We start from the raw sequence: 13,338 nt of genomic DNA, 5'->3' as shown, positions 1-13,338 counted from the left end.
CACGGAGCAGTCTGTTATTTTCTTGTGGATTGTGAGTGCCCAGGTCTCTGCATGTTCAGTTGTGATTGTTTTCATTCTGTGGACTGCCAGCAGTTGTTCAAGTGTGAAGTGTTACTTCTTTTTTTTGTTTGAAAGAAGTATTTGGAGAGCGAACAGTTCATTCCCTGAGCGGAGCAAGTTTTTTTTAGTCCTGTACACTGATTTTTTCACCCTTGTGTGTCTGCAGACTGCATATGGTCAGTCCTGCGTGAGGACTTGTTTCCAACCTGTGGGCTGCCATTGGTCAGTCCTGTGTTGTAAACTGCTTTTGTGTGTATCCGAGCCTTTGGCATTGATCTTTAACTCGTCATTGTCTACAGGAACAGTGCCAGATGAATGGAGGATAGCAAATGTGATTCCCCTGTTCAAGAAGGGGAGTAGAGACACCCCTGGTAATTATAGACCAGTGAGTCTTACCTCAGTTGTTGGTAAAGTGTTGGAAAAGGTTATAAGGGATAGGATTTATAATCATCTAGAAAAGAATAAATTGATTAGGGATAGTCAGCACGGTTTTGTGAAGGGAAGGTCGTGCCTCACAAACCTTATTGAGTTCTTTGAGAAGGTAACCAAACCGGTTGATGTTATGTATATGGATTTCAGCAAGGCGTTCGATAAGGTTCCCCACAAAAGGCTATTGTACAAAATGCAGAGGAATGGAATTGTGGGAGATATAGCAGTTTGGATCGGAAATTGGCTTGCTGAAAGAAGACATAGGATGGTAGTTGATGGGAAATGTTCATCCTGGGGACCAGTTACTAGTGGTGTACCGCAAGGGTCGGTGCTGGGTCCACTGCTATTTGTCATTTTTATAAATAACCTGGATGAGGGCGTAGAAGGATGGGTTAGCAAATTTGCAGACGACAGAGGTTGGTGGAGTTGTGGATAGTGACGAAGGATACTGTAGGTTGCAGAGAGACATAGATAAGCTGCAGAGCTGGGCTGAGGTGGCAAATGGAGTTTAATGCAGACAAGTGTGAGGTGATGCACTTTGGAGTAACCGGAAGGCAAAGTACTGGGCTAATGGTAAGATTCTTAGTTGTGTAGATGAGCAGAGAGATCTCGGTGTCCGTGTACACAGATACTTGAAAGTTGCCACCCAGGTTGACAGGGCAGTTAAGAAGGCCGTGTTTTGGCTTTTATTAATAGAGGGATTGAGTTCTGGGACCAAGAGGTTATAGTGAAGCTGTACAAAACTCTGGTGCGGCCGCACTTTGGAGTATTGTGTACTGTTCTGGTCACCGCATTATAAGAAGGATGTGGAAGCTTTGGAAAGGGTGCAGAGGAGATTTACTAGGATGTTGCCTGGTATGGAGCGAAGGTCTTATGAGGAAAGGCTGAGGGGCTTGAGGCTGTTTTCATTAGAGAGAAGAAGGTTGAGAGGTGACCTATTTGAAACATAAAATAATCAGAGGGTTAGATCGCGTGGATAGGGCGAGCCTTTTTCCCAGAATGGTAACGGCGAGCACGAGGGGGCATAGCTTTAAATTGAGGGGTGAAAGATACAGGACAGATGTCTGAGGTAGTTTCTTTACTCAGAGTAGTAAGGGAATGGAATGCTTTGCCTGCAAGTGTAGTAGATTCGCCAACTTTAGGTACATTGAAGTAGTCATTGGGCAAGCATATGGACGTACATGGAATTGTGTAGGTTAGATGGGCTTGACATCGGTATGACAGGTTGGCACAACATCGAGGTCCGAAGGACCTGTACTGTGCTGTTATGTTCTATGTTCTATATAACTGCACCAAGGCTGGTATGCCATCACTAAGTCACCCTTTATTTACTCCTGCACAGAACTTTGCCTATGCCCAGCCAGCTCTCAGTCATTGTCCAGCACTCAGGAGATTATAAAAACGCTGTTTTCTTTTTGCTATCATTTTTTCTTTTTGTATTTCTTCTTCGTTTGTTTTCCCCAACACGGCAGAAGTGGGGAGTGGGTTCACACCAACAAATTGTGTTTGGCTAATTGTGTCTCGGGTTTGGGTTTAATTCCTGGATTTTGAATGGTTAGGTGGATCAATTACTCTGGTTCTCAACTGGTGGCCTGAGAATGGTCAATACTGTCTGGGAAGCTTTTATTTATCTTGCGGACTGTAAGCAGATCGTCTTGTGTATGGCATTGGTTAATCCTACACATTGTAAATGGTCAGTTCTGTGTGTAGAGCTTGATTTTATTCAGTGGACTGTGGTCATTTCTGTCTGAAGGCTGCAATTGATCTTGTGGACTCTGGTCAGTTGTGTGTGCAGAGCTGGTTTTAATTTCTCTGCGGGGAACTGAGTTTATTCTTTGTTTTTCTTTTATGGCTGGATGTGTCTGTGCGTGTGTGCATCTTTGTGTCTCTCTCATTTCTGAAGAGCTCAGTTCTCTACACAGACGCTGTCAACCTACGTACTTTGTGCACCAACTTCTGTTCTGTTTCAGATCTTCACATTTCGCAGTTCTTTGTTTAATTTTAAAGCTTTAATTTCACCTGTTAGGGCATAGGGCATACAACAGTCATGAACCAGAGCAGGTCCTTCAGCCCGTCATTTCTGCGATGACCATGATACTATTCGAACTGATGCTATCTGGCTGCACATAATCCATATCCCGCTCTTCCCTGCCCATTGATGTATCTGCCCAAATGCCTCTTAAATGTCGCTCTCATCTCTGCTTTGACCAAATACCCTGGCAATCTGTTCCAGGCACTCACTCACCATGAGAGTAAAAACTCTCATGCCTGCTTTAAACTTGCCCCTCTCAGCCTAAACTTATGACCGTTGTGTTTGATATTTTTCACCTGAGGGAAGAGACTCCAATTATTCACTATCCTTACTTCTCAGTTTTATATATTTCAACAAGTTGCCCGCTCAGCCACTGACCCTCAAGCAGAAACAATCCAAGTCTGTCCAACCTGTTCTTTTCACTCATACACTCTCACCCATTTAACGTCTCATTAAGCTCTTCCCTCCTCTTTAAAGCCTCCCCATCCTTTCACGCCTGCGTCTCGGTAATTCTGTGTGGACTGCTGGTTCATATGTTGTGAATTACAAATTGTCCGTGAACTGTGGGGAGCTTTTATTTATCCGGTGGACTTCAAATGGCCAGTTATTTATGATCTAATTTTCATCAAATGAATTGTAAATAGTCAGTGTTGTGTGGAGAGCAGGTTTTATGCTGTGGAGTTTTGAGTAGTAAGATCACACACAACTGACATGAATGTGGAGCTGATCTTTATTGTGATTATTCGTATGTGTGGTCTTTGTGTGCTCGGTGAATGTTCCATTTTTGTACTTGTGTTGGCACCTCTTCCTCAAATAACAAACACACCCTTATTACTGTGACTTCATCCAGTCCCTACAGCATTCCTTATGTCTGGAAATGACAGAAGCCGGAACATCCTCCTGTTGTGATATCTCCTGACAATATTGAACCTGTTTAATCACCACCTGCCCTGTTGGTCTCTGGTATATCTCATACTGCTTTGACAGTTTCCACTTTTGAAGCCTGTTATGGATTACACAACGTGCTTTGCAGTTGTAATGGTCTCCATGTTCTGTAACACTCCATGTCACTTCAACCAACTCCAACATGGGGTCGGCCACAGTCTAGTGATAATACCACTGGGCTGTTCATCCAGCGACATAGATAATGTTCTGGGGACCTGGGCAGATTGTGGAATTAGAATTCAATAAAAATAATCACGAATGGTATGTCCGTTGTTGATCATCTTTTATTTTAAAAGAAAAAATAATCTCCACTCAATCACGAATGCCCTTTGGGGAACAGCATCTGAACAGGCCTGGTCGACATGTGACTGCAGACCCACAACAAAATGGCTGACTCTTCACTCAAAAGTGCAATAGGCACTGAATACTGGCTCATCCAGTGATAGCCGAGTCCCAGGAATGAAGAAATAAGAGGGTGTATTTCCCTCCACACCCTTTGCAAACAGTGCAGCAATTCGTACTGGGTTTGTGACATTGTTCAGGCCCTTGCCAAACCCTGCAGCGCTTTCACTACCTTCAACACTCCTTGATCCTGCCATCTCACGGAACCCCAACAATGATCCACTTCCTACCACGTTCCTCCTCCGAAGAGACCCCTTACAATCTGTTTAACACCGACTTCTATACTTTGGTAGTCTGCTGTCATTTTTTTGATCCACTTTGTTCCTCTTCAGAATTTTAGGTTATTTTTTTCGTTGTGTTCTCAGCCTGTATGAATTGCATCTGCTCATTTACTCCGAGTGACGTGCACATAGGAATTTCTTGCTGAGGTTTTGCCTGTTTCAGTGGAATATCTTTTTTTAAAATATTTTACACTGTTCCTTCAAATGTTTTTCTGTGTTCATTTGCGGCCATACATGACAGTCTCTTTACACTGTTTAACTTGGCCGGTTCTTCCCCCCCGCCGCTCCCCAAACTCATGTAATTGGCCTTGTTTCTTTTTGTTTGTAATTTGTATGATCACTTCAAAACTTCATACTTCCTTTGAATTCCACTTTTTCATAATTTCCCTGAGGATCTCTCAGTGTGACATTACTCATTTACTCAGCCTCATGATACAGTGGTCGATCTGGGACAGCTACGTCCCTGGCCTGTTGCACAACGTGTTATTCAAAGGAACACTGACAAAAACAATCTCCGAGCTCCTCTTCGAATGACACTATCTTACTGCATATACCTTGCCCTTCCCAAAAGGAACATTGTAAGGTACATTTTACCAAAATTCCCCGACACATACCGGTTCACAAATGTACAGTTTTAGTGAAACCCTGTTGCTTCCTGTCCCGATCTGCATGTCTTCACCAACATCACTGTGCTGCTATAATTCTTCAGCTTTTGCTTTGGTCTGGGAATCTCCTTTCACCTGACCCCAGTCTCAGCATCCTCTCTGTCAGTTTACAGGCCTGTCCATAAACCTGCTGACTTGATTGATCAGGACAGTGGTTCCAGTTATTATTTATTCACTCATGAGATGTGCGTGTCTCTGCCTGGAGAGCACTTATTACCCAGCCTAAACTGCTTTGAACTGAATGAAATGGTACAACAAGCCAGAAGGTAGTTGAGAGTCTGCCACATTCCTGTGGGTCTGACCTGACCAAGTGAGAATGGCAGACTTCTTTCCCTAATTGCTGAGCCAAACTCGTTCACTACTGTCATGGGAGGCCTACTTTATGCATTTTTGTACTATGCCTTCCAAAGATAGCATAGGAAGTTCAGTTATCATTGCAGGCCTGTGCTGTCTTTGTGAGGATCAACATAAAAGTGAAAGCAAATCTCCAACAAGAGGGCAGTAATGCTGCCTCTGATCTTTCTGCTCTGTGTTCCTCCTCCATGGCTGTGTCTATGTGGTCAAATGTAGACTCTTGTGGACCAAAGTCTTCAACTGTTCCAACTCCTCTAACTGCTCCTATTTCTGTAACCACCTCCCCGCTCGACAGTCCCTCCATATATTTGAAATATACTCCAATCCTGACTACCATCCCTATCTCTATATCTTGCTTCAATGTCTGCAACTTGTCTCGTCTTAGTCGCCTCTTTCTCCAGTAATTGGAGTTATAGAATTTTGCAGCACAGAAACAGACTATGTGACCCAATTCATCCATAAGGCCCAAGTTTCCTGAATGGAATAAGTCACATTTGCCTGAGTTTGGCCCATATCCTTTCAAAACTTTGCTGTCTATGTACCTGCCCCATTATCTTTTCAATATTGTAGCTTTCTCTGGCAGCTCGTTCCATATATGCACCATTCCCTGTGTGGCAAATGTTACCTCTCATGTCTCCTTAAACCTTTCCCCTCTCTCCTCAAACCTATGGCCTCTAGTTTTGGACGCCCCTCCCCTGGGGTAGAGATGTTGGCTATTCATCTTATTGATGCTCCTCAGGCATTAATTGACTTGTAAAAGGTCACCCTACAACCTCCTGTGCTTGAGTGAAATATCTCTGCTCGGGGTCCAACAGATTCGTTCCTGGTTCCCCAAAAGTCATCAGGTACACTTGATCAAGCTTTTCAAGACATCTAACATCACTGTTCTGTCATGTAGACTCTTTTCTGGATATTACTCTTTATTTACCTGAATTTACTGGTTTTTCCCCACCGAGTACTGATATGAAATGTTGTTTAGCGTCTCACCCATCTCCTGTGGTTGCCCATGTTGGTGGCCTCTTTGATCTGTATGAATCCCCATTTTCTGCCCAGTCGCTCTTTTGCCCTTAATATCCTTATTGAATCTCTTTGGATTCTCCTTAACCTTATCGGCCAAAGTTATCTCATGCCCCATCTTTGCTCTCTCGATTTCCTTCATAAAGTTTATTCCTACACTCCCATAGTCCTCAAGGGATTCATTTGATCCAGCAATGTCCCATTTTTCTTGATCAGAGCCTCTATATCATGAGTCATTCAGAGTTTCCTACTTCTGTCACTATCGTCCATCACACTAACAGAAATATGCCGGCTCTGACCTCTCGTTTTTGAAAGCTTCCAACTTGCCAGATGCCCCTGCAAATAGCCTCCCCAACCGTCTTTTGAAAATTCCCGTCAAATACCATCATAATTGCTCTTGACCTACTTTATAACTTTATTTTGTGGACCAGGCCAATCTTTTTCCATAGCTGTTTTCAAACTAATAAAATTGTGATCTTTTTGCCAAAGTGCTGCCTCAATACCACATCAGTCCCTTGCCCGACCTTGTTTCACACGTGGAGGTCAGGGTCTGCCCCTTCTTCAGTTGGGCTGTCTACGTGTTGTTTGAGGGAGTTATTTTTAAACACACTTAACAAATTCTTCCCATTGAAAGTGCATAACACTGTGCGGTATCAGTCTCTGTTTGGAAAATTATAATTCCCTACCATTACACCCCAATAGATAGCTCAGACCTCTGAACATATTTGCTCTTCAATTTCTCACCAATTGTTTGGTTGTCCAATTATATCAAAGCAATCGCCCACCCTTATTTCTCAGTTCCACAAAAATAGTTTTGCTGGGCAAACCCCAGGAATATTCTCCCTAATCGCTGCCGTCATGCTTCTCCAATTCAAAAATACCTCTTCCCCTCCTAACTTGCCTCTCCTTCGAACCTTCCTGTGGTGTCTGTACCCTGGTACATTGAGCTGCTCGCCCTTTCTTTCCCTCAGCTGTTTTTTTTTTTCTGTAATACGTTAGCTGTCCCAATCCCATGTCCTCATCCATGCTCTGAGTTTATCTGCCTTTCCTGTCAGGTCCATTGCATGGAAATAAGTACAGTTCAATTAATCACTTTTACTTCATTTTTTGCCTGCCTTGTCTGTTTAAATTGCTGTCTTCAACGTCTTTGCCAGTCTCTGCTGTTTCGGATCCAACACCCCTGCTTGGCTGGATAGATCCTTTCGGGTACATCTACTGATTCACCTTGTGAGGACGTGGCCCCAGTTCATGTGTCTTCACCACCCTGTCTATCTGTGCTGATGCCTTCAGGGATCTATGGACTTGTGTACCAAGGTCCTTTTGTTTCTCAGTACTCTGCCTGTACCTACCGTTCATTATGTATGTCCTTCACTTGCCGTAACTCGCGCAGTGTATTATTTCAAACTTATTAGAAATAAGTTCCATCTGCCATTGCGCTGCTCGGTTTATCAACTGATCAATATGGGACCGTCGTCTGAGACCATCCACCTCACGATGGACAACGCGTCCAACTTTTGTCATCTACAAACCTACTGATGATACCATCTACTTTCACAACCAAGACATTAATGTACAGAATAAACAGTAATGGGCCTTGCAGTGATCCCTGCAGTCTGCTGATGGTCAAAGGCTGTCATTCACAAAAAAATACTCTCCACCAGTTTAGGATCTATTTTTGCCGACTTGTCTCAATCTCATGGGTTCCTACCTTTTGAATCAGCCTTCCATGTTCAACATTGTCAAAGGCTTCACTGATTTTCATGCAAACCATTTCATTTGCACTGACCTCATCAATAATTTTTGACACAATTAGAAAGAACTCAACTGAATTCATCAGACAGGATCTCTCGACCAAATCTCTGCTGATTAGCCCAATGAGTCCTTCCTTTGCAAGTGTTGATTTGTCCTTTCCCTCAGAATTTCTTCCAATAATTTTGTTGCGACCGATATCAGGCTATCTCTTCTCCAATTACCTGGCCAATCTTTGCTCCCCGTCTTGAACAAATTAAACACATTAACTATCCTCCAGTCATTCAGCACTACACATGTGGCCACTAAGCGATTAAATATATCTGCAAGGCCTCTGCAATCTCCTTTCTTGCCTCTTATAGTAGCCTGGGATAAATTTCAATGGGCGCTGGTAATTTATCCACCAGTATGCCTGAAAAGCATTTAATTCTTGCTCCTTATTAATCGGAACATGTTGGAGATCCTCACCATCCTGAGCCACAACAATGCCACCTGAAGGCGGCAGGAACTGTACCTCATATTTTGCTTGGTAACCCCGCAGCCCAATGGTCTCAGTGTGGACTTTGCAAGCTTAAAAATCTCCCCACCTCTGACCTCATCCCAAAACCAGCGAAGCTTGTCCCCTCTTCCTTGACCTCTCCGTCCTTTCTCCCAACTTTCTTCTCCTTCAACCTCACTGACCACTACCCACTCCCACCTCCTCCCTACCAGCCGCATCCACGCCTCTGTGACCTGTCCATCTTCCCTCAACTGACCGTCCCCATCCCAACTCCCTGCTGACACTCACCTTGACTGGCTCCAGATCTGCCTCCATGGCCTGTCCATCTTCTCTCCACTAATCTGCTTTTTTAGCCACCTTCCACCACCACCTCCCCCCAATTTATTTCAGAATCCCCTTCCTCTCCCCCTTTTCTGAAGAAGGTTCCAGACTCAAAACGCCAGCTTTCCTTTCCTATGATGCTCCCTGGCCTGCTGTGTTCATCGAGCCCTACACCTTGTTATTTTATCATGCATTCTCATTATATCACTTTATAACAGTCCAACTTTCCGAATATAGACTCAAATGCAAGTAGTTCCTCCCCCTATCTATATGTGCCAGGTCCTGTCTAATGAAAGTGATAATGCCTAGTGGTAGAGGCAGTCTAATAATAAGCTGCATTCCTCAAAGTTAGATACTTAACTTCGGTACTAAATTGTCATTTTCCATTATGACATCCAAACATAGAATTATTATATGTGTCTCCAAAAAAATGATGGTAGGAGGAAACTTTATTTGCTTTTTCAGATGAATATTAACAGGTTCCCACTGAAAAAGCAAATTAACAAATTTGGACCACATGGACTTGGAGGTGATGTGGTGGCATGTGTTGAAAATTGTTTAACAGATGGTAAAGCACGTGCTTATAAATTTGTTCATTTGTGAGTTTGCAGGCTGTACCTTGTGAGTTAGAGGAAGGGTTCATGTTTGGGCTCCAGCTATTCACAGTATCTATCGATCAGTTAGGTGCACAGATCAAATAAAATTTTTCCATGTTTGTTGATGGCATAAACATAGGATTGTGAGTTGCATAGAGAATACAAAGATGTTGAAGGGACATGAATTATCCCTGAGTTTCATCGCATGTTCATGCATGTGATGTGGCCATTATTTACTTCCCATCTTCTATTGCTGAAGAAGGTTCTGGTGGTTCTAAGCAATGTAAACCTTGGTTTCTCTTCACAGATGTTGACCTTTTCCAGTAACTTTTTTTTTGTGAGCTGCCTTCCTTGACCCACTGTGATCCTTTGGGTGCAAGACAGCCACAGTTCTATCAGGAAGGAGCGTGGCTTGGATGGGACCTTGTAAATGCTGCTGGTGTCATACACCTGCTGCTGTTTTCCTTCCAGGTTGTTTACGGTGTTGTTAAATGCTGCTGCTGCTGATCCTCGTAGATTGTGGACACTGCTGTCACGGTGCGTTAGAAGTGAAGTGAGTTAATATCGTTCCAAACATGAGGCTGCTTTGTGCTGGATGGTGTCAAGCTTATTGAATATTGTTGGAGCTGCATTCACCCAGACAAGTGAAGAGAATTCCAAGACAATGCTGACCTGTGCAGTGCAGATGGACAGCATGTATTCTGTGGGATGCTGTTGTTTTTAAAACTCCTTTTCATTGCAAAATATCGGTTTGGTGTTTAGGAACATTTATTTTGTCCTGTCAATGATGAATGGCCAGTTCTGGACAGAGAACTGTGCTTTATGTTCTTGCAGATTGAGAGTGGCCAGGCCTCTGCATGTTCAGTTGTGATTGTTTTCAATCTGTGTTCTCCCAGCAATTGCTAACGTGTGCAATGAGAGCAAACAGTCAGTTTCCTGAGTGGAACGAGTCTTTTTTTAAAATGTTCTGTGGACTGTGATTGCTCACAATTGTATGTGTGCAAACTGCACTTGCTCAGCCCTGTGTGAGGAGTTGTTCCCAGCCTGTGACCTGCAGTTGGTCAATCCTGTGTTGCAAACTGCTTTTGTCTGTGTACATGTGAGATAACTGCACAGAGGCCGGTATCCTATCATCAAATCACCCTTTACTTACCCTTGCTCAGTGCACTGCCTATGGCCAACCAGCTCCAAGTCATTCCCCTGAACTGAGGAGATTGTCAATCCACTGTTTTCTTTTCCCTTTCGAATCCCACTGTGGCAGATAGTGGAATTAGAATTCAATAAAATTAATCTGTAATGATGTGTCCATTGTTGATTATCAGTTGAAAAACAAAATCCCAACTCCTTCACGAATGTCCCTGAGGGAAGGAAATCTGACCACGTCTGACCAAAATGTGACTCCAGACCCACAACAAAATGGTTGACTCGTAACTGTCCCTTAGCAATTGCCCAGTGCAATTATCAGTGGGCACTAAATTCTGGTCCTTCCAGTGACACCCTCATTCCACGAATGAAGAAATAATAGGGTATATTTCCCTTCCCACCCTCTGCAAGCATTGCAGCAATTCGTACTGGTTTTGTAACATCATTCAAGCTCTTGCCACTCTCTAACGCTCTCACCACCTCCAGCTCCTTCAACTCTCCCTGGTCCTGTCATCTCATTGAGCCCCAACAATGTTTCCTCTTAACGAAACTCCTCTTGCAAGGAGCCCATCTGCAGTCCCTTTACCACCTTCCATATATGATTGCCCGTTGTCATTAACTGAAACACATTCCTTCACTTCAAAATTTTTTTTCTTTGCTTCTTTCTTTGGTTTTCTTTGAATCCAATACTTGGTTCCCTGAGTGAGAGAGAATGGGAATTTCTTGCTGAGGTTTTGTCTGTTCCAATGGAATGTCCTTTTGTTGAATGTTTTACACAGTTCCGTGATTATTTATTCACTTGGGATGTGGGTGTTTCAAGCCGGCCAGCACTTATTTGCCACCCAAGCTGCCTTTGAACTGAGTGCCTTGCTGGGCCTTTTCAGAGGGAGTTGGGTGTCAGGCATGTTGCTCTGTGTCTGAAGTCACATGTCGGCCAGACCAGGTGAGCAGAGCAGATGTCCTTCCCTGAAGGATATCATGGAACCAGATGGGTATTTCAGACATTGTCATTAATTTATGGATTAATAGTCTAGCGAGAGGAACACACGGCCATCGCCTGTCCCACTTGAAGCTCGTGTATCCCTGAGTACTGATACCAGTGCACCATGAATCAAAACTCCTTCTTCCTGACCATTGGGTGATCCTGACACCTTCCTGGTGATATCAGCCAGTATCTCTTCATACAGTAACTGTCACAGTGTGGATCTAATGATTGCCGCTACAATGAGATCCTGAGCCAGCAGAATTCTCCACTCCAGAGATGTGGCAGCAGAGGCCAAGGATGGAGATGGGGATTGTCCAGATGTCTGCAGTGCTCAGCCCTCTTCCACTTCTGTAATCCTCACTGCATCAGTCTAATTTCTCAGTCTGTTTATGCTTCCGTCTTCGGCAGCTACTGAAAGCTGCTGACTGAGCAGAATTCCTGGCTCCAGTCTCGTCCATCACCATGTTGAAGTCAACTGGTCAATTCAAGCGACAACGGACAGGGAGATCTGGAGCGTTCATCAGATCCTGCAGTCAGGTAAGATACTCATAGTGAGCAGAGCAGAAGGCGTAAAACATTGACCCATGAGATATGATGTAGCTACAGTGCAGAAGGGGGCGCACAGTGCAGAAAGACCCCAGACTCAATCACAACCCTGCTGATGTTGTCGGCTTGCTCACCGAGCCAGTACCAGGTAGACCAACATATAGGCTAGCCAAAGAACAATAACGGAAACTGAAATACTTCATGGACAACACTATCCACCCAATACACTCTTCCCTAGAATTCCTCAACATCGTCAAGGACACCAGAATAGAAGAGGAGCTGATGATGATATTCTTTGATATTACAGCACGATTTACATCCATAAACACTGACCGAGCCAAAGAGAAAATGGCCACTCTGCTGGATGAACCAGGATGGCAGGCGCTCCAAACTAACAGAATCAACAAGAACAGCATCCTGAAAATGCTGGATATGTGTCTCACCTCCATATATTCAAACAAATCAATGGAACACCATTGGGATCCCCGATATCAGGACTGATAGCAGAAGTGGTAATGCAAAGATGAGAATGGAGAACGGTCCCCACTATCTAACCCAAACTCTGGGTCCCGTGTGGTAGATGACACCTTGATGATCACATCTAGAAGACGAGAAGAAACCCACTGACAGATGAACAACATCCTCACTAGAATAAAATTCATAAAAGAAGAGGACAATAACCCTTCCTCAGCTATGGTGGAATGTAAGAGCAACAGGGAACTCCATATCATTTTGTACAGAATGTGTACAGCCCATATGCACCAGATACTTTATCACACCAGCAACTATCCACCAATACCTGTAAACGGAGGTACATCAGGACATAATTCAAACGAGCCACAACACACTGCAGCAACCTGGAACTGCTCATAGCAGACGTGGAGCACTTATACGGAGTTTTTAAAGGAAATGGATACCCAAAAGGCACAATCCACTGTTACCCACAGGACAGACCACAACAATGAGGCACAATACAGCCAGACACACCAGTAGTCCTACTGCAAATCAGAGACCTATCAGCGGTGACCACAAGACTATTCAGATCCTGAGGTACCAGGCTCGCCCACAAACCAACAACTACCTACGACTGCTCTTGACAAATGTCTGGGACCCCACACCCAAAACCAATACAAAATACCATGCAAGGACAGTGAGAAACATTATGCAGGCCAAACTGGAAGAAAACTGACAACAAGGATGCACAAATACCAACTATCCACCAAAAGACATGACCAGTTCTCACTGATGTCAGTACACACTGACAAAGAAAGACACCAATTTGACTGGGACAACACATCCACAATAGTACAAAGC

Source organism: Stegostoma tigrinum, unplaced genomic scaffold (assembly GCF_030684315.1).
Source record: "Stegostoma tigrinum isolate sSteTig4 unplaced genomic scaffold, sSteTig4.hap1 scaffold_116, whole genome shotgun sequence".
Taxonomy (NCBI): Eukaryota; Metazoa; Chordata; class Chondrichthyes; order Orectolobiformes; family Stegostomatidae; genus Stegostoma; species Stegostoma tigrinum.
This window is presented reverse-complemented; position numbering follows the sequence as displayed.